Source organism: Schistocerca serialis, chromosome 6, assembly GCF_023864345.2.
Source record: "Schistocerca serialis cubense isolate TAMUIC-IGC-003099 chromosome 6, iqSchSeri2.2, whole genome shotgun sequence".
NCBI lineage: Eukaryota > Metazoa > Arthropoda > Insecta > Orthoptera > Acrididae > Schistocerca > Schistocerca serialis.
Genome location: NC_064643.1, coordinates 597,396,672 through 597,424,402, shown reverse-complemented (window position 1 = coordinate 597,424,402; position 27,731 = coordinate 597,396,672). Strand labels below are relative to the sequence as shown.

Sequence of the window (27,731 nt, the reverse complement as noted above, 5' to 3'; positions counted from 1 at the left end):
AGCGAAATAGGCCTATAATTATTCGCATCTGATTTATGACCCTTCTTGAAAATGGGAACGACCTGCGCTTTCTTCCAGTCGCTAGGTACTTTACGTTCTTCCAGCGATCTACGATAAATTGCTGATAGAAAGGGGGCAAGTTCTTTAGCATAATCACTGTAGAATCTTAAGGGTATCTCGTCTGGTCCGGATGCTTTTCCGCTACTAAGTGATAGCAGTTGTTTTTCAATTCCGATATCGTTTATTTCAATATTTTCCATTTTGGCGTCCGTGCGACGGCTGAAGTCAGGGACCGTGTTACGATTTTCCGCAGTGAAACAGTTTCGGAACACTGAATTCAGTATTTCTGCCTTTCTTCGGTCGTCCTCTGTTTCGGTTCCATCGTGGTCAAGGAGTGACTGAATAGGGGATTTGGATCCGCTTACCGATTTTACATATGACCAAAACTTTTTAGGGTTCTTGTTTAGATTGTTTGCCAATGTTTTATGTTCGAATTCGTTGAATGCTTCTCTCATTGCTCTCTTTACGCTCTTTTTCGCTTCGTTCAGCTTTTCCTTATCAGCTATGATTCGACTACTCTTAAACCTATGATGAAGCTTTCTTTGTTTCCGTAGTACCTTTCGTACATGATTGTTATACCACGGTGGATCTTTCCCCTCGCTTTGGACCTTAGTCGGTACGAACTTATCTAAGGCGTACTGGACGATGTTTCTGAATTTTTTCCATTTTTGTTCCACATCCTCTTCCTCAGAAATGAACGTTTGATGGTGGTCACTCAGATATTCTGCGATTTGTGCCCTATCACTCTTGTTAAGCAAATATATTTTCCTTCCTTTCTTGGCATTTCTTATTACACTTGTAGTCATTGATGCAACCACTGACTTATGATCACTGATACCCTCTTCTACATTCACGGAGTCGAAAAGTTCCGGTCTATTTGTTGCTATGAGGTCTAAAACGTTAGCTTCACGAGTTGGTTCTCTAACTATCTGCTCGAAGTAATTCTCGGACAAGGCAGTCAGGATAATGTCACAAGAGTCTCTGTCCCTGGCTCCAGTTCTGATTGTGTGACTATCCCATTCTATACCTGGTAGATTGAAGTCTCCCCCTATTACAATAGTATGGTCACGAAACTTCTTCACGACGTTCTGCAGGTTCTCTCTGAGGCGCTCCACTACTACGGTTGCTGATGCAGGTGGTCTATAGAAGCATCCGACTATCATATCTGACCCACCTTTGATACTTAACTTAACCCAGATTATTTCACATTCGCATTCGCTAATAACTTCACTGGATATTATTGAATTCTTTACTGCTATAAATACTCCTCCACCATTGGCGTTTATCCTATCCTTGCGGTATATATTCCATTCTGTGTCTAGGATTTCGTTACTGTTCACTTCCGGTTTTAACCAACTTTCCGTTCCTAATACTATATGCGCACTATTTCCTTCAATAAGAGATACTAATTCAGGAACCTTGCCCTGGATACTCCTGCAGTTTACCAATATTACGTTAACTTTTCCTGTTTTTGGTCTCTGAGGACGGACATTCTTTATCAACGATGATAATGTCCTCTCTGGTAAGCCGTCAGGTATTTTATCGTTTCGCCCAAGGGGGGGTCCCTCTAACCTAAAAAACCCCCGTGTGCACGCCACACGTACTCTGCTAACCTAGTAGCTGCTTCCGGTGTGTAGTGCACGCCTGACCTGTCTAGGGGGGCCCTACAGTTCTCCACCCAATAACGGAGGTCGATGAATTTGCAACCATTATAGTCGCAGAGTCGTCTGAGCCTCTGGTTTAGACCCTCCACACGGCTCCAAACCAGAGGACCGCGATCGACTCTGGGCACTATGCTGCAGATATTAAGCTCAGCTTGCACTCCGCGTGCGATGCTGGTTGTCTTCACCAAATCAGCCAGCCGCCGGAAGGAACCAAGGATGGCCTCAGAACCCAAGCGGCAGGCGTCATTCGTTCCGACATGTGCTACTATCTGCAGCCGGTCACACCCAGTGCGTTCAATAGCTGCCGGAAGGGCCTCCTCCACATTACGGACGAGACCCCCCGGCAAGCACACCGAGTGCACACTGGCATTCTTCCCCGACCTACCCGCTATTTTCCTGAGGGGCTCCATAACCCGCCTAACGTTGGAGCTCCCTATAACTAATAGGCCCGCCCTCTGTGACTGTCGGGACCTTGCCGGAGAATCGGCCACTGGCCCAACAGGCGAGGCACCCTGTGGTGGCTCGGAAACGATGTCATCACCACTAGGAAGCACCCCGTACCTGTTGGAAAGGGGTAAGGCAGCTGCCACGCGGCCAGATCCCACCTTCGCCTTTCGGCCAGGCACGCGCGAGCCCACCACTGTCCGCCATTCACCCTGGAGTGATGGCTGACCGGTAAGATGCTCACTGCCGGAAGACGCAGCGACATCAGGGGTTCCATGTGATTCCAAGGCCACCGAAGTAGGCATAGGTCTCACCACAGTTGCCCCAACGCCACTACGAGCCGACGCCTGCGCCTCGAGCTCGATGAGCCTAACAGACAAAGCCTCCACCTGCCCCCGAAGAGTGGCCAATTCTCCTTGCGTCCGCTCACAACAACCACAGCCCCTACACATGACTATGTTTACCCTACTCTATACGGTGACAAATTCCCAAGATAATCTTCTGATGAGCTACTCTGATAATCAAGAAACACTCACTGAAATACGAGACGCGAAAACTACGCTAGGTTTTCCAAGAAAAACTATTTAAAAGCTAAGCGCAGCAAATAAGTACAAAAACGCTTTATACAAACAGTACTCGCTGCTGCTGGTGCTGTCGCTCTGGCTGTCACAAGACAACTGCTGATTCAAGTGACTAGTGGCTAACGGCCGCGAAACAAACAAAAGACGGTTTTAGGGCGCTTTCTGTTCTAAACGATCAAGAAAACACTAAGAAATCTAACACGAAAACTACGTAAAGTTTTATCAAGAACTGTTAGTTACTATGCAGAGCAGATAAACACAAATAGAACCCCTTCCTTAGTGGAAGGTCGTAAACAAAATGCAAAATAAACGCTTTATACAAACACTACTCGCTGCTGCTGTCGCTCTGGCTGTCACAAGACTTTCAGTCATCTGCACTGACTGTACATACGTTTTTTAACAAAAGCTACTAATTTTTGACATACAGGTGGACAGGAGGCTGAAAACGTTTCATTTTGCGGTGCTGTAAAACAGCTCAGATGTCAGTAAGGACACCACAAAGTCAGGTATCACCTGTATATTGCAAAAAAATGGTTCAAATGGCTCTGAACACTATGGGACCTAACATCTGAGGTCATCAGTCCCCTAGACATAGAACTACTTAAACCTAACTAACCTAAGGACATCACACGCAACCATGCCCGAGGCAGGATTCGAAACTGCGACCGCAGCAGCAGCGCGGTTCCGGACTGAAGCGCCTAGAACCGCTCGGCCAGAGGGGCCGGCGTATATTGCATACAGCATGAATCGGTAATAATGTAGTGTACCAGACACAGGAAAAATCACGTGATGGTAAATACGTTTTACTTCAAAAATTTGAAGCCACAGTCCGCAGTCATGCTAACGTAATCAACTGCATTTAGCTGTGAACAAAAAGTTATGGCAAATCTCTTGTAGTACCACGCACAAAAAGAAATACGTAAACAGTGGGTGGTTGCCTTTTGTTCATGGATTACATTGCTATCTTGTAGTTACATACTTAACTGAGACGATATATTTGTAACATAACTCCAAACAAAGACGTTTTACAACCAAAGGGGTGTTAGTGCACCACGACAATGGCCGCCGAGAAGACTTTAATTGTCTGCTGTTCACAGGAGACCACTTACGGGATTGTGGGGCCTTGGGCTTGCTGTACCTGTTACCGACAACAAATCCGACTCAGATCGACGATTCACAGGTACGACGAGTAAACTACACGACATTAAGTGAGCCGAGACAGGAAGGACAAGAACCCTGCTCCCCTCCCCCTCCCCCCAAACATACGTATATACATACATCCTTACTATGGGGACAAAACAAAAAACAGGAAACACTAACTTCTTCGCACGTAGTCAGAAATGACTGAACAAAACAACAAACTCACCACTTACACCTCACACAGCCACAGTGTACAGACCTGCGTCCACAATCGTACTGCTAAGTCAAATATTGGTACAGATGAATGCACACTTCAATTTTATATCTCGCAAATTTTGATGTTGGCTAAGTTATGAGAGTATGAAGCTACTATCGTTCTGAAATTAATTACATGATACATGCACTTCTAATATGTTCAGACGAACACTTCCGAAAAGTCATATTTCTCTGAATCGCAATTCCTTGGTAGATGCGCTAAAGCTACGTACAAAGCACTAATACAAACTAGTTATTATTATTATTTTAAAACGTTTTATATATTTTATTATAATTATTTTTATAATGTAGGCCATGTGGCACATTAAAAGTGGGACTGATGGCATGTTAAATTTGGAGGGGAGAGGGTGGCGGGGCTGGAACAGACTGGGACTTTCCTGTTCCCTCCCCCTCCCCCCGCACCAGACCGACTCCACAGTCGGCGCCTGCTCTGCGCTGGCTCTTGTATGCGGGCCAACAGGAATACTGATAGGGTTGTATATCGGTCTGTGCCTTTGACGTCAGCTATCTACCGCTTGTTGCACTACAGTCTGTTAAGAAAGAGCGTGGTCGGCATTATGCATGGATGGTAAAAGATATCCCCTTAGTTCTTTCACAGTCCAATAGAGGGAATCTTGTCCTTCATAGAATGCCCATAAAGCATTAGTTTACTCTGAATTCTTGACTGAGATACACAAGAAGAGACATGTGTGCAGCTTTCGCGTCGCGTGTCGGGGCTGTGTTTCTCTGCAGTCATCCCAAAGATCCGAAAATGAGTCATACCGCGGCGTCTGAATATATGGGGAAATCAAAGTCATTTGTACAAAATGCGTGTGACATGCTACAAACTGATTAAAAACGGCAATGACTTTGACAATGCGCTGCACTCATGTCTCCTCTTGTGTATCTCAGTCAAGAATTAAAAGTAAATTAATTGTTTGTGGACACTGCATGAAGCACAAAGGTTCCTTCTATTGGGCAGAGAAAGAACTATGGCGATATCTGTTAAACATCTGTGCGTAATGCCGACCACGCTCTTACTTAACAGACTGTAACATGCTGGTTACACCTCCAAACAGATAGATCGGGTAAGAACTAAAGGAAGTAAACTGTTTCGTGAGCTCCCAGACTGATGGTAGTGTCACATAATTATTCCGTCGCATCTGAGGAAATATTCTGGTAATTCTAAGCAGGATATGGGCAAACTGCTTAACGTCAAGGAACCGTTGCGTGGCGCGTTTGACTTTTAAATACAGCATCCGCCACTCGTGTTAAAAAAACATTCCTGATCATTCGCGAGTCACATCTCTCTCTATTAAAATTATGCAGCTCCAGCGCCCGTACGTTATAATTTCTGCAAACTTAAATAAAATTCTTCTGTGTAAGTGTGTGTGACAACCGGCGCAATCGCAAGCCGACCGACCACTTGGTTGCAACAGCGAATCCTCAAACAAGTACACCTAATATCCATTACATTAAACGCACTGAAATTAAATGATATCAGTGCAAAGAGTTTATCTACGTTGAACCTACACTCTAATGAAAATGTAATTACTGTGTGTTATAATTTCATGTCTCATAGAATATTCTTTGACTTTACAGCCAGCAATCCCTTTGTTTCATTACATATAGTACGAGCATACCCCCTCCCCGTGTGACAGGGTAAGCCACGGACCTCCATCACGTCCGTTCCCCGAGCGGTGTTATTCCGCCACGTCCGTAGCCAAACCTATGGTAGTAACTATCCTGCGAAATCGTAGGCGGACACGTGACTGGCAACGAAAGTTTGAGTCGGGCCAGAAGACATGCTCAGATAGCCTACTGTTTTAGGGCAACTGCTTGGAATAAGAATGGAAAACTGGTCGGAGTTCCGGCCGGGCACGAAATTTTCATCTGTCACTGCATATTCTAACAAACATTCCCTAGCGCTGTCTCTTCCTCTTTTCTAATTAAAAACTATCGATACGAATTTTGTCTCGTGCTACTTATAACTCTCAGTCTACATATACAGACGCCATACGAAGTAACTCACTGTTGTCCTTTTCTTCCTTCTCTGTTGGTTTAATAGAAAATTTACGCTCCAGAACCCTTCGACACGAGTGGCCAACATTAAAACAAACACCTTCATTCTTTCACTTGCTGCTCACGGCACTATCGCAAGCTGCGGAAATCCGACAAGCTCAAAAACATAATCGTTACCTGAGATTCGTTTTATCATTTCATCAGTGTTTTCAGAAATGTGATCCACAGAACATGAAGATTTTAAATTTTATTTATTGGTTTCATGCAAAGCCCATTTTCCCAGATTTGTATTTACTTCAAACAGTGGAAAAACAGGGCATTTATTTCACTTTATCACAAAATATAAGACAATATGCAACACAATCAAACTGAAGGGGTCGGTGGAAGAAAGTACTAACACACAAGAAAGTAGTTTGCGTTCTGTATGTTATACGTTTAGTTAAATTCGAAGATAACAGCACAGATACACTTTTGTTGTAATTTATACACTAGACAGCATTTTCTTGCCGGCCGTGGTGGCCGAGCGGTTCTAGGCGCTTCAGTCTAGAACCGCGCGACCGCTACGGCCGCAGGTTCGAATCCTGCCTCGGGCATGGATGTGTGTGATGTCCTTAGGTTAGTTAGGTTTAAGTGGTTGTAAGATCTAGGAGACTGATGACCTCAGCTGTTAAGTCCCATATTGCTCAGAGCCATTTGAACCATTTGAGCATTTTCTTGCGGTATGTATGAAGCTACTGATTACCAGCAATTGGCCCATTCTAACATAACAGATAAGGTGGGTGATCAGATTCTTTCTTACTAAATTGAGGGTTATCACTTTTCCCACCGACCCCTTCAATCGTATGAAGATAAGCTAGCAATTGCGTGAGACAACAAGTCTACAAAGAGTGCTAATCTGGATGCATCATTATAATAAAAGTGACACATGTATAAATATAAAGCTTTGGCGGCTCGTTTCGAGTCGATACATCGCTTATCTTCGGTTCGCTTCCGCGCCGTGTACCTAGGTGGCGCTCAGGGGTCAGGAGGTAAGCGAAGCGAGGGAGAGTTGGGTAGGATCAGTGAGGCGAGCGCACCGAGCTTCGGCAAGACTGTTTACGAAGAAGCGCGCGCCACTGGGGGTGCTGCACGCCGGTGGTAGCTCCACGGGCTGTGGGGGCTAGCACCGTTTTGCAGTGGTCGCTATCCTGGTTGTTGTACTGTGTTTTGGTTGCACGTTGGCCGACTGGTAGGACTGATTTTGGCACCTTCCGTCTCTCCAAATGGTTCAAATGGCTCTGAGCACTATGGGACTTAACATCTGAGGTCATCAGTCCCCTAGAACTTAGGAGTACTTACACCTAACTAACCCTAAGGACATCACACATATCCATGCCCGAGGCAGGATTCGAACCTGCGACCGTAGCGGTCACGCGGTTCCAGACTGAAGCACCTAGAACCGCTCGGCCACAACGGCCGGCTCCGTCTCTCCATTAAAGCCATACTTGCGGCCGAAGGTATTGCTGTTCAGAACTCTGGATCCAAGCACTGTAATTGCTTCCTTCTGCAACTGTATTGCCAGCGTGGCAGAGAGCTGGCTTGAGATTTCATTTTAAATGACTGCCTCCACCTGCTTTGGCTCCGGCTATGTGTAATGTGACATTGTTTAAGTTTGCTTGTGAACCATTTATTTTAGATTCGTGAATTTATTTATACTGAACAGTGATGGATATATCGGTGTGTCCCAGTACTGCCCAGGTAGCATGCTAAGTTTAAACTACGGTTACGTCACTGGACGGTTGTTCTGCTGGGTATATATGACCTGTTATTTACTCGTGGGCTCACTACTGAAACTCTGATAAACCATAAGCTATTGAAGCTTAATTTGCATTGGTTTAAGTTCTGGAATTTTACGTGTAGTATGCTGCGCAACACTGCAGGTCTTGTTGATGTAAATTTGTGACCTAGCTAATGTTTTATTGCAACTTTATATCTAAGGTTTCTGCGAATTTCTTGTGCTGTTTAGTCAGTAGATTAATTGCATTTTATCGTGTTTGTAAGCTTGTTCATGTTATTCAGGTTTCAAGGTAGTAAGACCCAGGTATTTAGGGCAGGTGTTTAAATTTCTGTCAGCCCCAAGCTTAGTGGCCTGGTGCAGGGTTCTGCTAGAGAAAATTTAATATTCATACTGTAGTTCAAATTTGGCCTCCCGCTCTGTGTTGTTACCGCGAGTTTTCCCTCTTGTATCTCGACTAACGAGTTTTTGTGTCTTAAGTCTGCCTCGCATCCTAGTTGTAATAAACTTGCTATCGTAGGGATTTGTCTGTATATTGTACCTGTTGCAACTAGTTCACTCAACTAATTGTCACAATTAAGTTGCTGTTCATTGAGGTGGAAAATATTTCATGTAATAACTGAAACTTATTTCTTTTTCATGCTCCAAAAAGTTCTTTACTGTACTGTTTGACGTTCTTGCATTTGGTCTGTTATTGTATTGACTAACAGTTTTTATAGGCCTGGTCTTCATTTAATTATATATTGCTCTGACTTTGATTTCACTAAGTCAATATTACTGATAAAATGTTAATTATTCCTGTAATTGTGATCGAGTTAATTTTCTTAAGTGGTTAAGGGGCTGGTTACCTATGGCAATGAATCTGATTTGCCTTTTTTTAAAAAAATAAAATTCTAATGTACAGTTTTATTTTGAGCATTAGTGAACTGTGAGCACTGATTTTGATGTTATCAATTAGAGTCACAGTACATAGTCTTGAGATTGGTAAGGCAAATTCTGGATCAATGAATGGTTTAAAGTAAACTTCTTTTAACTGCTTAATTGTTTAATTAAACTGTTCTTTTCTGAATCGTTATGACATATATACTGGTTGGAAATTAAACGGTGTGTGCTGTTGAACAGTCTTGGGATCAAGTCGTTCCATGTGAGTGTTTTCCTAGAAATTCCTTGGGGCGTAATTTGCCATTCCACATATTATACATTAAAGTCCCCCACCGTGTCTTTCGTTCTGCATATTATGGTTGATGCCAGCAAATACTCTAGGGTTCTCACTAATGGACAGATTCAGGAAGCAGGTCTATGTATATCCCAACATTTTACAAACGAGTCGTCCAGCCGTAGGTACCTAGTGCTACCCTGCGAAGCCGGGGCGGATCGCTGGTTTTGGTATGAAAAACTTAAGGACGAAAGTAACTTTCGCATAAAGTGTCACTGCCAAGGAACACAGCTCTATCAATCTAGGACAATACATAGAAGGAAATGAACTAAACTCCTGTACCACCTGTACCACCAATCCGACCATGCTCGATACTGTTCCTGGCTGCATTGCGTACCCTCGTACGGCGAGAGGTGGGAACGCGTTCTTCGATTCCGGAAGACACATTCTACTGCGCACGTTCATACTCGGCCACGCACAACAGCACACCGCCCGAGACTGCGGTGGAGACGGGATTAGCCGGAGCGGGGCACACCCGGCACGAGGTGAGAGGTGTTGGAGGCTGCGAGCGCAGGTGCGGGAGCCGGCGCGCCAGAGGGCCGGGCCGGGCCGGGCCGGGCCGCGCTGCGCGCGCGCCGCGATGACCTCGGACACGGCTTTCGCAGCGGAGCGGGCCATTGGCCGCCATGCCAGAATCTGGTTTGGCAACGCCACACACAGCAGAGTACCGTTGGCCGCCCAGGGCGCGCTGCGTCACGGAAGTTGCCGCACGCTGCACCAAATCCACACGTCGCGCACTTCTCTCCAAAAGCCGTGGCTCGCGTGCGTGCGTCAGTGTCGTAAAAACGTATTTTTCCTCGGGATCCACATCGGAGAGCAGCCCGGCACGATTTCTTAGGAGCAGCAAGTGATGAAATTAAGCAGCAGTACGACTGGGAGCGTCAACTAGACGGGCAACACTGACGACGAAATAATTTGTTACTTCATTTAATTCCTACTTTCCAACACTGATTACCCTAACAAGTCACGAATACAGCACAAAAATATGTGAACTTCTGCAGTAGCAAGTATATCAACGATTATAAAAGATACATATGTTCCATTTTTACCATTTGCTTGGGCAAAGTGTGGACTCTGACAACTATCAACTAAACTAAAGCTGTTTTCAGTTGGAATGCTTATTTGGAACCCCACAGTGCTTTACTGGAGACGCTCCTGTTGCAGGTTGTACGTCTTGCTTTCCTTCGAACTGTTGCAGTTGCACCTAAAGGAACATTGATGGTACTTAGTATTTTCAAACATGCAAATCATTCCTAGTTACGAAAGACGCAAGAAGCCAAAGAAAAAAAAGTCCTAGATAGTGAGGATCGAGACCCGAATCTTTAAGTTTGTGGTCTGACTCTTACCCACCTACCCCCAGTTACAACGGATAGTAATTAATTATTGTACAAATTGTGCAACAACTGAGCTCATCTTGCTTCTAAACTACAATACATTTAGTTGTACACAGAAAAATAATTTCGAACCAAACCGTACAACGGAAAAGGAGACAAAATGAACGTGAATGTTAAAACAATCCTTCGGATCACTGCCACCTAATTTTCGACAAAGGAGCGGTTTTTCGTCTCAAAACATGCATCAAGTTCTTCATACACTTTATATACATTCAAGACCCAGGAGCGTGCATCATGGATCAAGAAACACCTCAAGGAACCGGGTCCCACCCTCATTCGTAACTGCTCAATCGTCTCTATCGTAAACGCAGCGAGAGGAGTCTACGAAGAAGAAAAGGTAGATTTGGGGACATACGGAGGCCGGCAGATGCCATAATCATTCTTGTCTCTCTTCTATATCCAATAGGGCAGTGTAGGGAGAAAAAAGCTATGAATACCCTCGACTGGAAACTATGCAATGGCTTGCAGTGTATTTGTGAAGACGTTAACAGAAATATCTGTGTAAGGGAACTACGATAATAAACGACTTCAGACTACTACTGTAAACGATCAGACGCCAAAGCCGAGGCTGGTCTTGGATGCAGCAGAGCCAAAGATTCTTCGCGGCCCAGTAACTTGCGCCAAACAGACATCCCTGGTGCCGCCGTGAAGTGCGAAGGCACGGCCAAATATCTGGCGTGTAACTTGCCACGAACATGTCGAAGAACGCGGGGCAGGCAGCACTAGCTCTTACCGCAACTAAATCCGATGCCAACACTCCCACAAGAGCTTGGAGTTGTCCTGCAAAAGAAGCTGCTGCGATTCGTTCGCGAAAGTGCAGCAGCAGCCTGTAGCGAAGCGGACCATATTCAGATTGACCACCTGCAGAGAGTGCAAAATCGAGACCTCATACTCGCTTTACACCTCCCTCGGCGGCACTTGAAAGCGTACTGTCCACATTAGCCAGGGCGGTGCACTCTTTCTTCCGCTGTCGGTTCGCTCTGAACTGCAGTACGGCTAGTGTGGATCAAAGGAACGTTACAGTCAACTGCGTCGAGTCTGAAATCGGACTGTATGGTACCATTAAAGACATGACAGTGGATGTATCACAGTTCGTTACCAGGGGAGAGACGAAATTATATCGCAAGTGATTTACACATATATATCTTACTGTGAGTATTACAAATAACTGGAAGATTTATTGCTGGTAATGGATTTACGTGTATGAAAGGTAGAACTGTGATTTCAACAGCGTGTAAGAGCAAGAAATCATAGTTATTGATATTTCATAATCAATTCCAAAGTGTCGTGAAGCTTGAAATGTTATTTTTCAATACTCGTCCAATCGTTAATAGTTCGTAATCGCAATAACGACTTTGATTAAGGTCGTATTAATGAGGCAACGCGGTCATTGTTAAAAGCGAATACAACCAACGGATCTGAGCTGTACTACTGATTAAGTAGTCCGCTTGCCAAAAATTAATTGAATCGTGACAGTTTAGCGGTAGAGAGCTTGCAGATTCCACCAGACAGACGGAATGCATTACCTCAGCAAACTTTAAGGTGATCAGCCAGTGGGTAAGGAAAATCTAGACTGTCACAGAACCGACACATCCGCAGCCTCGGCACTAGAGTGCATTTCCGGAACGCGATCACGTGGCCACGTCCGCGGCGGACATCGGCTATTCCTCCAATATAGTCATGCAACTTTTTTTTCTTTGTTTCAGATCGCCGCCGGAGAAGACTACCCGGAAAAATGACGCTTGAATGAGCCAAAAAGAACTTTTGAGGTAATAACCCGGAGGAACCAAAATTTCACGCTAAGTATATCTTGAGTAATGCACTGCAGCTAGAAATATGCATGGATGCAAATACCCGCAGCAATATTAACACAAAAATGGTTCAAATGGCTCTGAGCACTATGGGACTTAACATCTGCGGCCATCAGTCCCCTAGACTTAGAACTACTTAAACCTAACTAACCCAAGGACATCACACACATCCATGCCCGTGGCAGGATTCGAACCTGCGACCGTAGCAGCAGCGCGGTTCCAGACTGAAGCGCCTAGAACCGCTCGGCCACAGCCGCCGGCGCAATATTACCATTTCAGACGATAGTGCTGCCGATACGGTTATCCGCCGGTGTACTTGCAGACATCCGCAACAATAATTAATCACTCTGGAGTTAAAACACGAAGTACACAAGATTACACCCAGGATATGATATGGATGGGGCGGAAACTCATGTTAGTTTCATAGTGAGTGGCGAAATAGTTTTGAGATCCATGGCAAATGGTTCTAGGTACGCTTTGTACTAACTTAGTATTCATCTCACGTTGCGTCTTTCTTCGCAGATATACTGAATATATACGTCTGTCTGTGCGCTGTCGCAGTATTTGCGTTGGGTTTGTGAATAGCTCCGTCAAACCGAACGGGTTGAAGAGATATGCTATATTTTAATATCCACGGATGCGAATGAAAGACTTTCGGGTGCAGTACGGACAACATTTTTGTTTCTCCTGCGGCGACATAGTCGCGAATAAAACAAAGAGCCACAAAGTGTGGAATAAATTTCTTTTGTTTTCGTATATGATCACAAAACTTCCGGTCCTCAGACTACGGGTTTCGGTCAGCGATAACCGTCTTCAGATCTCAGTACTTATTTGCATCTCCAGTTTACAGACCCTTTCGACTCTGTCCTTCTGTCATTATAGACGGAAATAAAAGAAATTTATTCTTCGTATCCCCGCAGTCCTATAACCATAGTATACCTAACAAACTTCGAGCTTGCAGTCAGTCTTCGTATATCTTCGTATAGAACGCTGCACGATATTTCGACTGGTGACCTGTCAGTCATACTCAGGTGAGCACTCGAAGGCCTGCGAAAACTGCCCCCCATTCCACAATACAGTTGGCTGGATGATTTGGGGGTGGGGACCATACAGTGAGGTCATCGGTCCACAATTTAGTAGCGCGCCGTGTGTATTCCGTGCATGAGAGAAGATCGTGGTGACAGGCGGGCAATGCCCTCGCTGCCGGAATTTCGGAACTCAGCTATCCTCTGGGTTGAGGCGCACTCTGTCGTCCCCGTTTAGAGCAAATTGCGGAAGTGATGGTGTTCCAAGCATTATCCAATTGGCACCCGCTACCACGATTCATCAGATTTTCTGCCATGCGTATTCCATGGTCTCATTACTGATGGAGCCCAGAAAAGATGTTGCTGTGACGAAAATTCTTGTTTTATCATACACCAATGAATGTCCTGTGGAGATATATGTTCAGCAATAGCAGACTTGGTTCACTGCAAGAGGCGAATGCAGCTTTGATGTTCAGTGCAGCGTCCTTCCACGGTGCGTGTGTTTTGGCTCATGTAAGCCATACAATAATGACGAGGCACATTGTAAACAACGGACTTCCAAAATAAAAAACTGTCCTTCATTGATACCACAATGTCTGGAATCCAAGATATTGGATGAAAAACCACTTTCACCTGAAACTTCCGGAGAACTCTAGCTATCTTGAAAGAAACCAAGGGAATGAAAGCTAGCGATTTTTTTTCAACTCCTGGTGTTGGTTTTAACGGATAGTTCCCCGTTAATCTGGTCGGTAGAATATTCATTTTCCGTGAATACTGTATTTAGTTGGCGAATTGTTTAGGCATGCTACACTGACGGGGAGAAATCGCAACACCAAAAATAATTAATGTAATGTAACGAAATTGCAAGAATGCATTTGTCTAGGTAACAAATTTAAGTGATAAACAATGCAATATCACACGTTACAGTAAGCCTGAGCTAAGCCATTGCAAATGTGAAATGCTGGTACATTAATAACCGGTGTGACCGCCAGAATGTTGAATGCAAGCATGTGAACGTAAATGCATTGTGTTGTACAAGTGCCGGATGTTAGTTTGGGGATGGAGTTCAATGCGAATTGCACTTCGTGGGTCAATACAGGACGGTTAGCACTGTTTACAGATGAAGCTGTCGTCCGATCGTGTCCCGTGAGAGATCGACTGTAGACTCATCTAGTGATCGACCAGGCCAACGGAACGCATCGACACTTTATAAAGCAATGGTGGTAACTACCCCCTAGGGGGTAAAATGAAATTTTCTGAGGGGCAAAAACTAAACGATTCGACTCTGTTTCAGTCACGAAACTTATTCATATTCAAAAGATTATTTGTTATCACAATTTTATAAGACTCTAATACTGATTATTCAAGTTATCAATAATTACTTTTTCTCAATTAGTAATATAAATGCGGTGGAGGTTACGGGTTCCTCACACAGTCCACCCACTACACACATATGTTGTGCTTTATCCTGTATATTGCTGATGATAAAAGTGAGACAAATACGTAACAATTGCTAAATATCTCATGGAAATGTCTTCTCCAAGTTGTAGATAGTACCTGTAGTAGTCTAGAAATTGCTTCATTACTCGCTTCGAAACAGATAAATGAATTAATTGACAGGACGACACCGCAGTAATTACCCCAAGGGCTATTATAGTGCTGTATACAGTTTTATTATTATTATTATTACCGACCTCAATAGGGAGAAACGATCACCACGATAAAATAAGGGAAATCAGAACTCGGACAGAGAGATATAGGTGTTCGTTCTTTCCGCGCGCTATACAAGATTGGAATAACAGAGAACTGTGAAAGTGGTTCGATGAACCCTCTGCCAGGCACTTAAATGTGATTTGCAGAGTATCCATGTAGATGTAGATTTATGGAGAGTCTATGTCACGCTGCGGGCAGAGAGAGAACACAGCAGCTTGAGTCTTGAAAGAATATGGAAGTATTTGTTGGGCGCTCCCTCAGACGCCATGCTCATTTATGATGGCGCCAATGTAGGCGCACCTACTTTATTAAAAAGCGAGTATTGAGAGCACGGTAGGAGTGGAAGGCGGAGGAAGCTGCAATTCTAACTATTGCCTATCCCATAATCTTCCGCGGCTCTGGAGACGACTCGGGGTTCTCAATCAGCAGCAGAAACAGCAGCTCAGCATTGATGTCGGCTACATTCTTCGTCGTCTGCACAGCTACAGTATCATAAGACTGTTAACTGACAAGAGTATAACTAATATTGAACAGGCACTGCCGAGTGGCTCTTGTTTAACAAACTGTAATGTGCTGCCTCAGTAACTGTTCATTCTTTTATTGAATAATAGAAGCTTAACTAATTTGTAGTTTTGAGAATCAACTCCACTTACTTAAAGTAACGTAAAATTTCACTCGCTAAACTAGTAACTAAAGATACAGCATAAATTAAGAGTGCGCAATTTCATTTATTCTGTATTTCGCTTAAAGTGTGACTTCTGCTGACTTGGTACGTATTTTATTGCTCCTATGTTAAAAGTAAATTAGTTGCTAATTTGCTTAAAGTAAATTCAGTTCCATCTTTCATAATTATCCCTCATAATTCAAAGTAAATTGCTTGGTTTTTTCCAAATTTTGCAACGTTGCGCTGACGTTACTGGAAGTCATCTTTTAAGAAACATAGTTTCAGCTGCAGTCACTGATTTAACTTTGCTTTCGAAATTTAGTATTTCAGAATATGTAACTGCAAACTCAATGCTCTCTGATTCATTTATTTTCTCGTGAATTATTGTGGTGTGGAAAAGCGTGACACCTTTTGTTGCCACGCCAGTGATTATTTGCTTAATTTTCTTTGCCATTACCTTTCTTAGGGTTTTGAATATTCATTGCCCTAGTGGGCTGGCGACTGTTTAATTATCCTTTTTTTTACTGATCAGTATTTCTTGTATTAAATATTTCGTGGTTCTCTTCCCCCCGAATGCACTACATTCCACCCATTACAAAATTGCTATTAGTATTCATATTAGTTTAGAATAGATTCTTCCTTCGGAAAGGTCTGTTGTACACTTTCCTCCAACAAACCGGTAATATTTTCCTTCGGTAACAATAGCATTACTCATTGTAAATTTTCATTAGGCATACACGGTCATTAATACTGCAATCCAAAAGACCGATTAGGAAGGGGAAGGTTAAGCGGCACTCCCCTCCCAGTTGTGCTTTCCTCTGTCATGTCATTTTCAATCTGTACTCGTATTTTCTCGTGAGGCTATAGGTTTTTAATCAGCCTTCAATCTCTCTACTCGAGTGCATTCTTCCTTATGAAGTCCATTAATTTATTCCACTTTACTCTATCAAAGGCTTTCTTCAAGTAAATGAAAAGAGTATAAACTTCCCCTTCTCTTTCAATGTATCTCTCAACTACAGTTTCCGGCGGTCCAACAGCATCTCCTGTACCTTTCACTCTTCTAAATACACTCATCGAAAAAAGGTTGTGCATCACCGCGGTTCCCAGAGTTCAAGAACCTGTACAGAAAATTGGAATAGAGATCAACATAAACATCATTTCTCCCCTTTTTATTGCTCATGAAAACCACACATTGCATGTTGTATCATCATACAGAGAGACCTTCAGAGGCGGCGGTCCAGATTGATGTACACACCGGTACCTCTAATACCCAGTAGCACGTCCTCTTGCATTGATGCATGCCTGTATTCGTCGTGGCATTCTGTCCACAAGTTCACCAAGGCACTGTTCTCCAGATTGTCCCACTCCTCGACGGCGATTCGGCGTAGAACCCTCAGAGTGGTTGCTGGAACACGTCGTCCATAAACAGCCCTTTTCTATCTATTCCAGGCATGTTCGATAGGGTTCATATGTGGAGAACTTGCCGTCTACTCTAGTGTAGCGATGTCGTTATCCTGAAGGCAGTTATTCACAAGATATGCACGATGGGGGCGCGAATTGTCGTCCATCAGGACGAATGCCTCGCCAATACGCTGCCGATATGGTTGCACTATCGGCCGGAGTATAGCATTCATGTATCATACAACCGTTACGGCGCCTTCCATGACTACCAGCGGCGTACGTGGGCCCCACATAATGCCACTTCAAAACATCAGGGAACCTCCACCTTTCAGCACTCGCTGGGCAGTGTGTCTAAGGCCTGACCGGGTTGCCTCCAAACACGTCTCCGACGACTGTCTGGTTTGAAGGCATATGCGACACTCATCGGTGAAGAGAACGTGATGCCAATCCTGAGCGGCCCATTCGGCATGTTGTTGGGCCCATCTGTACCACGCTGCATAGTGTCGTGGTTGCAAAGATGGACCTCGCAATGGACGTCGGGAATGAAGTTGCGCATTATGCAGCCTATTGCGCACAGTTTTAGTCGTAACATGACGTCATGAGGCTGCACGAAAAGCGTTTTTCAACATGGTGGCTTTGCTGCCAGGGTTCCTCTGAGCCATAATTCGTAGGTAGCGGTCATCCACTGCAGTAGTAGCCCATGGGCGGCCTGAGCGAGGGATGTCAGTTCCTGTCTCTCTGTATCTCCTCTATGTCCGAACAACATCGCTTTGGTTCACTTCGAGACGCCTGGACACTTCCCGCGGTGTTGACCGTCTAGGCATGGTTGAACTACAGACAACACGAGCCGTGTACCTCCTTCCTGGTGGAATGACGAATTGGTCGGCTGTCGGACCCCCTCCGTCTAATAGGCGCTCTTCATGCATGTTTGTTTACATCTTTGGGCAGGTTTAGTGACATCTATATACACACAAAGGGACTGTGTCTGTGATACAATATCCACAGTCAACATCTATCTTCAGGAGTTCTGGGAATCGGGGTGATGCAAAACTTTGTTTTTATGTGTGTACGTATTGTTCAAAAAAAAGTTGTTCAAATGGCTCTAATTTATATGGGACTTAACATATGAGGTCATCAGTCCCCTAGACTTAGAACTACTTAAACCTAACTAACCTAAGGACATCACACACATCCATGCCCGAAGCAGGATTCGAACCTGCGACCGTAGCAGCAGCTCGGTTACGGACTGAAGCACCTAGAACCGCTAGACCACAGAGGCCGGCCCGTACTGTTCCACTGCAATACTGTATTTCCCGTCTTCCGTAAACTCTTCTGTTTATCACGCTTAACAAAACTTTTGCTGCATGAGGAATCAAATCATAGTTTTAAAATCCTTTCATTTCTTGGCATTCCTTTTCTTCTAAGTCGGTATCATTATTGCCAAGAGAAAGTCATCGGCCATTCACCTTCTTCATACATCTTATTACATAGATGTGTTAACTCTTTCACACCACCACTCCTCTAATACTCTTGAACAACTCTGCTAGTAATCCATTAATTCCATTTGTTTTGAAATTTTTCATCTCTCTTAAATCGCTTTCTACTTCTCTTTCCAGGATGCAGCATCCTTTATCCTCTTCTACAACTCTCATCTCCTCTTCTGATTCAGTATCGTTTGGTTTTTGATCAGCCTCATATAGGCACTCTATATATTCTTGCAACCTTCCCAGCAGTTCCTCCAGTCTATGAATAATAGTACCACAACTTCTTTCCTACTTTTCTTTGCGTTGAAGACTAGGTCAATAATTAATCTATACATTATTTCATACTTTCCTTCATTTTCTAGTTTCTATTTTTCTTTACACCTCTCTTTCATCCATGTCTTTCTTGCCTGTTCTGTTTCTCTCCTTAATTCATAATTCAGCTTTCTCTAAATCCTTTTTCTTTCTTCAGTTCCTACTGTCTTCCTTCTTTCTCCCATCTTACCCTGCACTGTCTTCACCCATACTTCTTCTGCAGATTCCTTAAGGTTATGTCGCATCCTCTCCGATTTCTCGTTTGCACTCTCTTCTTTGGGCCCTTCATTCCATTTTGACGTAAACGTGTTTCCCAACTCAGCATCCTTTCCTTCTTCCTTTAGTCTCTCTATCTCAAATATCTCTCTTGGTTTTCGGCCTCTCACTCTCTTCAATCTTATTTGCAAGCCCGTCACCATCCACTTGTCTTCTGAATCTATGTCTCCTCGGGGGTGTACTCTGGCATTCTTCATGCAGTTTTTGTACCTACTCTCGGTTCTAGGCGCTTTAGTCTGGAACCGCCTGACCGCTACGGTCGCAGGTTCGAATCCTGCCTTGGGCATGTATGTGTGTGATGTCCTTAGGTTAGTTAGGTTTAAGTAGTTCTAAGTTCTAGGGGACTAATGACCTCAGCTGTTAAGTCCCATAGTGCTCAGTGCCATTTGAACCATTTGGACCTACTCTGATATGATACAATCAATTTGATATTTGTCATCATTCAACCTAGATATCCATGTTATCTTCGGCTTCTGTGGTGTTCAAACAATGTGTTTTCAATCACAAGTGTATTTTCTCTGCAGAAATTAACCAGCCTTTAACCCTTACCGTTCCCATTTCCCAATCAAAATCTTCCAAGCACTCCCTCTTCTTTCCCCTCTCCTATTCTGCATTCAAAACCCCGATTAGACGATGCAGGTGTTTCTTTTTTCTTTATCCATAATTTCTTCAATCTTTTCATAATATTCCTCTACTTCCTCATCATTGTGTTGACTTGTTGGCATGTATGGTTCAAATGGATCTGAGCACTATGGGACTTAACATCTGAGGTCATCAGTCCCCTAGATCTTAGAACTACTTAAACCTAACTAACCTAATGACATCACACACATCCATGCCCGAGGCAGGATTCGATCCTGCGACCGTAGCAGTCGCGCGGTTGCGGCTGAAGCGCCTAGAACCGCTTGTCCACAGCGGCCGACTGGCATGTATAAACTAACAAATTTATCAGTTGCATTTCTTGTACTACTGCAGCTGCAGCCACTAATAATCGTGATGATAATAACAATGAACCATGAACCATGGACCTTGCCGTTGGTGGGGAGGCTTGCGTGCCTCAGCGATACAGATGGCCGTACCGTGGGTGCAACCACAACGGAGGGGTATCTGTTGAGAGACCAGACAAACATGCGGTTCCTGAAGAGGGGCAGCAACCTTTTCAGTAGTTATAGGGGCAACAGTCTGGATGATTGACTGATCTGGCCTTGTAACATTAACCAAAACGGCCTTGCTGTGCTGGTACTGCGAACGGCTGAAAGCAAGGGGAAACTACAGCCGTAATTTCTCCCGAGGACATGCAGCTTTACTGTATGATTAAATGATGATGGCGTCCTCTTGGGTAAAATATTCCGGAGGTAAAATAGTCCCCCATTCGGATCTCCGGGCGGGGACTACTCAAGAGGACGTCGTTATCAGGAGAAAGAAAACTGGCGTTCTACGGATCGGAGCGTGGAATGTCAGATCCCTTAATCGGGCAGGTAGGTTAGAAAATTTAAAAAGGGAAATGGATAGGTTATAGTTAGATATAGTGGGAATTAGTGAAGTTCGGTGGCAGGAGGAACAAGACTTTTGGTCAGGTGATTACAGGGTTATACATACAAAATCAAATAGGGGTAATGCAGGAGTAGGTTTAATAATGAATAAAAAAATAGGAGTGCGGGTTAGCTACTACAAACAGCATAGTGAACGCATTATTGTGGCCAAGATAGACACAAAGCCAATGCGTACTACAGTAGTACAAGTTTATATGCCAACTAGCTCTGCAGATGATGAAGAAATTGATGAAATGTATGACGAGATAAAAGAAATTATTCAGGTAATGAAGGGAGACGAAAATTTAATAGTCATGGGTGACTGGAATTCGTCAGTAGGAAAAGGGAGAGAAGGAAACATAGTAGGTGAATATGGATTGGGGGGAAGAAATGAAAGAGGAAGCCGCCTTGTAGAATTTTGCACAGAGCATAACTTAATCATAGCTAACACTTGGTTCAAGAATCATGAAAGAAGGTTGTATACCTGGAAGAATCCTGGCGATACTAAAAGGTATCAGATAGATTACATAATGGTAAGACAGAGATTTAGGAACCAGGTTTTAAATTGTAAGACATTTCCAGGGGCAGATGTGGATTCTGACCACAATCTATTGGTTATGAGCTGCAGATTGAAACTGAAGAAACTGCAAAAAGGCGGGAATTTAAGGAGATGGGACCTGGATAAACTGAAAGAACCAGAGGTTGTAGAGAGTTTCAGGGAGAGCATAAGGGAACAATTGACAGGAATGGGGGAAAGAAATACAGCAGAAGAAGAATGGGTAGCTCTGAGGGATGAAGTAGTGAAGGCAGCAGAGGATCAAGTAGGTAAAAAGACGAGGGCTAATAGAAATCCTTGGGTAACAGAAGAAATATTGAATTTAATTGATGAAAGGAGAAAATATAAAAATGCAGTAAATGAAGCAGGCAAAAAGGAATACAAACGTCTCAAAATTGAGATCGACAGGAAGTGCAAAATGGCTAAGCAGGGATGGCTAGAGGACAAATGTAAGGATGTAGAGGCTTGTCTCACTAGGGGTAAGATAGATACTGCCTACAGGAAAATTAAAGAGACCTTTGGAGAGAAGAGAACCACTTGTATGAATATCAAGAGCTCAGATGGCAACCCAGTTCTAAGCAAAGAAAGGAAGGCAGAAAGGTGGAAGGAGTATATAGAGGGTTTATACAAGGGCGATGTACTTGAGGACAATATTATGGAAATGGAAAAGGATGTAGATGAAGATGAAATGGGAGATAAGATACTGCGTGAAGAGTTTGACAGAGCACTGAAAGACCTGAGTCGAAACAAGGCTCCGGGAGTAGACAACATTCCATTAGAACTACTGATGGCCTCGGGAGAGCCAGTCATGACAAAACTCTACCATCTGGTGAGCAAGATGTATGAGACAGGCGAAATACCCACAGACTTCAAGAAGAATATAATAATTCCAATCCCAAAGAAAGCAGGTGTTGAGAGATGTGAAAATTACCGAACTATCAGTTTAATAAGTCACAGCTGCAAAATACTAACGCGAATTCTTTACACACGAATGGAAAAACTGGTAGAAGCGGACCTCGGGGAAGATCAGTTTGGATTCCGTAGAAATGTTGGAACACGTGAGGCAATACTAACCTTACGACTTATCTTAGAAGAAAGATTAAGAAAAGGCAAACCTACGTTTCTAGCATTTGTAGACTTAGAGAAAGCTTTTGACAACGTTAACTGGAATACTCTCTTTCAAATTCTGAAGGTGGCAGGGGTAAAATACAGGGAGCGAAAGGCTATTTACAATTTGTACAGAAACCAGATGGCAGTTATAAGAGTCGAGGGGCATGAAAGGGAAGCAGTGGTTGGGAAAGGAATAAAACAGGGTTGTAGCCTCTCCCCGATGTTATTCAATCTGTATATTGAGCAAGCAGTAAAGGAAACAAAAGAAAAATTCGGAGTAGGTATTAAAATTCATGGAGAAGAAGTAAAAACTTTGAGGTTCGCCGATGACATTGCAATTCTGTCAGAGACAGCAAAGGACTTGGAAGAGCAGTTGAACGGAATGGACAGTGTCTTGAAAGGAGGATATAAGATGAACATTAACAAAAGCAAAACGAGGATAATGGAATGTAGTCAAATTAAATCGGGTGATGCTGAGGGGATTAGATTAGGAAATGAGACACTTAAAGTAGTAAAGGAGTTTTGCTATTTAGGGAGTAAAATAACTGATGATGGTCGAAGTAGAGAGGATATAAAATGTAGACTGGCAATGGCAAGGAAATCGTTTCTGAAGAAGAGAAATTTGTTAACATCGAGTATAGATTTAAGTGTCAGGAAGTCGTTTCTGAAAGTATTTGTATGGAGTGTAGCCATGTATGGAAGTGAAACACGGACGATAACCAGTTTGGACAAGAAGAGAATAGAAGCTTTCGAAATGTGGTGCTACAGAAGAATGCTGAAGATAAGTTGGGTAGATCACGTAACTAATGAGAAGGTATTGAATAGGATTGGGGAGAAGAGAAGTTTGTGGCACAACTTGACTAGAAGAAGGGATCGGTTGGTAGGACATGTTTTGAGGCATCAAGGGATCACAAATTTAGCATTGGAGGGCAGCGTGGAGGGTAAAAATCGTAGAGGGAGACCAAGAGATGAATACACTAAGCAGATTCAGAAGGATGTAGGTTGCAGTAGGTACTGGGAGATGAAGAAGCTTGCACAGGATAGAGTAGCATGGAGAGCTGCATCAAACCAGTCTCAGGACTGAAGACCACAACAACAACAATAACAATAATAATAATTGCTGCGTTGATAAAAGTAATGACAGTGGTAGTAAATAACTTGTAGTATGTAGATGCAGGTATAGTATGTTGTTCCTATCAATAAATTCTGCTACCATATTACGTGTAAAGTACCATACATGCTGTACACAAATTCATGACTTATATAAATTAAGATGTTCCTGAAATTCATGCAAGGTACAGAGCTCCGCGATTCCAAAGCTTTTTCGAAATATTTAGATTTGCATCTTGTTTACCTCTCTTCAAAAGCAGAGATTTGTTTATATCCCATTTCAGTGTAATTTTTGTTCTTCGTTATGTGCTAACTGAAGCGATGCATAAACACATTCCAGCTCGCTACTTCCATGTCAATAAAAGATACGTTTTGAAAACGTCCACTCACCTCAGATGTGGCCGCTGACTCGGCTCATCCTTTTGTCAGAGACCTGCGAAATGCGAGAAAATGACGTCAGTACTAATTAACAGAACTCAGTAACAGCAACACTGAAGAATAAAATGAAATAACGTTAGTTTCCTCAAGTAAAACGAAAAGACAAATATCTGTGGTGACACATTAGTATGATCACTTCATGAGTGACAAGTCTACATCGCTAGGATCGTCAGCGACTGCCTTAATTATCTTACATATATATGCAATGATACTTTCGTTATTTAAAAACCTGTTAGGTCTGTTACGGTTATTCACCTTATTGCCTACTATTTGCGCGTTTTCGTGGGAAGTGCTGTAATAAACATATTAAAGGCATGCTTTGTGATTACAGCATTCTTAACAAATGGTTCGAATGGCTCTGAGCACTATGGGACTTAACATCTGAGGGCATCAGTCCCCTAGAACTTAGAACTAGTTAAACCTAACTAACCTAAGGACTTCACACACATCCATGCCCGAGGCAGGATTCGAACCTGCGACATAGCGGTCGCTCGGATCCGAACTGAAGCGCCTAGAACCGTTCGGCAACAACGGCCGGCCACTATTAACAGAATTCAGTTTTACCAGCAAGACTGAAAGCTCCTCTAATCACAACTGAGATGAGCAAAACACTTTCAGAGTAGCTGTAGTGAAAAGGGAGTAGGTAATTGTTGTGACTTGCTGTAGCCGCTAGAAGGATAACGTCGTCGAGTACTGTGTCCAGGGAGCTCCATCTGCACGTCAGTACCGCTCACTTTACATGGCAGGGAGGAGAGTTAGCAAAAGGGCTCCAGGTCAATGGACGGATCAGTGTCTTCTCTGGAATGCGATATCAGCAATGATTTGTTTTGGCAAGTTACCACACACCGTGAAACGGATGCCTCTGAATGAACAAGAGTATGCGGTTCGGGTGGTACTTTGTGTGTGTGTGTGTGTGTGTGTGTGTGTGTGTGTGTGTGTGTTTGTGTGTGTGCGTGCGTGCGAGTATCAAAGATGACAACGTTAACTGTTACGAAAAAAATGTTGGGGTTGAAAGTCCTATCGATCTCGAGGTCATTGGAGACGGAGCACATGCGGGGATTGTGAGAGGATGAGGAAGGAAATCGGCTGTGCCCTTTCAAAGGAAGCATCCCGGCATCTGCCTGGTGCGATTTTAGGCAAATCATGAAAAAATGCGGACGTAGGTTTGGACCATTGTCGTCCCGAGTCCAGTGTGCTAGACACTGCGCCACCTCTCTCAGTAATTGTTACGGACGTCCATAATGTTCAAAACAGTGGACGATGATTCCGTTCTGCATTACTTGTTGACTTACCAGCGCATGGCGGGAGAGCTGGTTCCCCCTGCATCTTGTTTGGGATGGCGACTGCCGGTAAGCTGGTCGCACTTTCCCTACAGCGACTTCAACCTCTTCTCCTATGCCTTGTCGCGCCCAGAGCCGCTCAGCAGGAAGACTGTACAGCTTGCTGTGGAGCTCACAGACACGTCTGACACAATCACACGCTGTTTTGTTTTCTTTTTTCTTTTTGTTAACGTTACAGCGTCATATGTCCATTATACATAAGAGTTATCGTTACTTTTAATTTTTCTTGGGCTAAGAAAGCCACTGTCTTTTTCAGGTAGTAAGACAATATCGTTCGTTGGCTCTTACAGAGAGGGACGTTTTGGAAAGTGACCAGCCCCTGAGTGCGAAGGTGGCTGGGAGGTTAGGGCAGCCCCGGACGGGCAGGTGAGCGGTGGCAGCGGCGGCGGCGGTGGCGGAGGGCGGAAGGTGTGGGTTTGTTTAAATTTAGCGGCCCCGCTGCCGCCGTGGCACACGTGCGCGGCGCGTGCTGCAGAAGGCTGGAGACACGTGCCGTGTCGTGGCCAGCATCTGCCGCCGCCTGCCCCCGTGTGCGACATCACACTCCTCATTATCGCCACGCATCTGTCCGGGAATCACCTCCGACGTTCCCAAGGTGGGTCACACTGGCACGTTCTCATGTACCCCTTCCAATGGAATTGCGTCCTTTCTGGAGCGTCAAGAACAGCCAGAAAACTTCGTCACATTCTGAGCCACAAATACCTCCTGTGCATGTGCAAAGTGAGCCTGGTCAGGAAAGGCAAGGTAGGGATGGGGGCTAAACGAGAATATTTCTCACGTTTCACAAGGAAGTTTATTTCTTATATGGAGTACAGCTGATCGCGCCTAAGCTGCTTAGAAAGACGGCGGCCTGCCTGCCTTGGCGAGGTCGAAATGGGATTTTTTTAGAAATGAAACTTTGTCATATGGGACCCAGGTCGACGAGGAATTAGGAAGGAAACACGTCCTTGCTGGCTGCATGCTGGTGCAAGAGGGACCTTGTGGTTTCAGCCGCCAGTATTCCACGGCAGCCAACAGGAAACTCTCGATTCCCTAAAAAATGGCTCAAATGGCTCTGAGCACTATGGGACTCAACTGCTGAGGTCATTAGTCCCCTAGAACTTAGAACTAGTTAAACCTAACTAACCTAAGGACATCACAAACATCCATGCCCGAGGCAGGATTCGAACCTGCGACCGTAGCGGTCTTGCGGTTCCAGACTGCAGCGCCTTTAACCGCACGGCCACTTCGGCCGGCTTCGATTCCCTACATGCAGTGCATGTCGACTGCTTATGAGCTAGGTTCGTAAGTCATCAGCTCGGGTAAACAAACGAGCTCTGTTGAGGTGACGATCTTACGTGAAACATACGCCACAATACATTTCAATTGAACAAAAACTAAAATATTTTTAATGACGAATTCGGCACAATAATTAGATTGGCTGGGAGGTCTCTACACTCCAGTTCACTGTGTTTCTCCTCCTCAGTAAGAAAGCAAACGGAACTATGGCTTCGACTCTTCTAGCAAGAGTGGAGGTGCAATCCGATATCGAGATGTTTAGCTATCAGAATGACAGTACTTATCTGGACGTCTCACAACGATCTACTATCTCTTTCGAACGAATCTTCTTTAAGGTATACAGTATTGCCTTCAAAGTGATCCATATAAAGTAGATTCCCAAGACAGTGTAGATGGGTCACAAGTCAACGAAACCAGGTTTTCGACAAGAGTCTACTATGGGAAATAGCACCAGTAACTTGCTTTACAGTTAGTGTTCGTAACTTTTTTCCTCACCAAGGTACTGATACAACTGCAGTTCCCATAAATAGAGCGATATCACTTTCATGCAACAACGTTCGAAAAGAGAAGTAAATTCGAATAACGCTCATAACGGTTTCCACAGAAATTTTTGGTAAATACAGATAATTGTCAGGAACAATAGTGGTGGCACAGCGCACTTTCACCTCTACTGGCCTCTTGGACAGCGCGTAATGTGCATCAAACTGAAAACATGATCACATTTTTAAAAAGTTATCCTTTTATTACTAAATTATTCTTTTCAAGGGACGCAAACGCTAACAGTATGACCAAAAGGTGCCATTTAAAAATATGTAGTTGCTCCACTGTTTACAGAGAATAAAAAACTTGAGCCTGTTAACCAAAACTGGTAGAAGGTGTTTAAGTATGCAGAACTGCTGACATTAGACAGAGGCGGCAAATCCATAATACAAATAAAAAAGTAACAAAGTAAAATCTAAGTAAACACAGTATGAGAGACTCGTGACGTAAAAACAGGAACCGAACAAAGATGCACGTGCACTAACGTGTCTTCCTAAACTAGGAAAGATACCCAGATTACACACTACTGAGAAATAACGAAAAGAAGTCGAAGTTTAAGCTGGGCACCATTCGCACTAGACAACGGTAGGA

General features: G+C 43.9%; 1 protein-coding gene across 4 annotated transcripts in view; it reads right to left on the bottom strand.

Annotated features, from left to right (window-relative positions):
• The window catches only part of LOC126484374 (myocyte-specific enhancer factor 2), an 890,132-nt gene that overhangs the window by 416,562 nt on the left and 445,839 nt on the right, over positions 1–27,731 (bottom strand). For all 4 annotated transcript variants that reach the window (XM_050107861.1, XM_050107853.1, XM_050107854.1 and 1 more), the window contains one exon: positions 23,935–23,977. The gene's annotated coding sequence lies outside the window, so the exon portion shown is untranslated. The remainder of the gene's footprint in view (positions 1–23,934; positions 23,978–27,731) is intronic.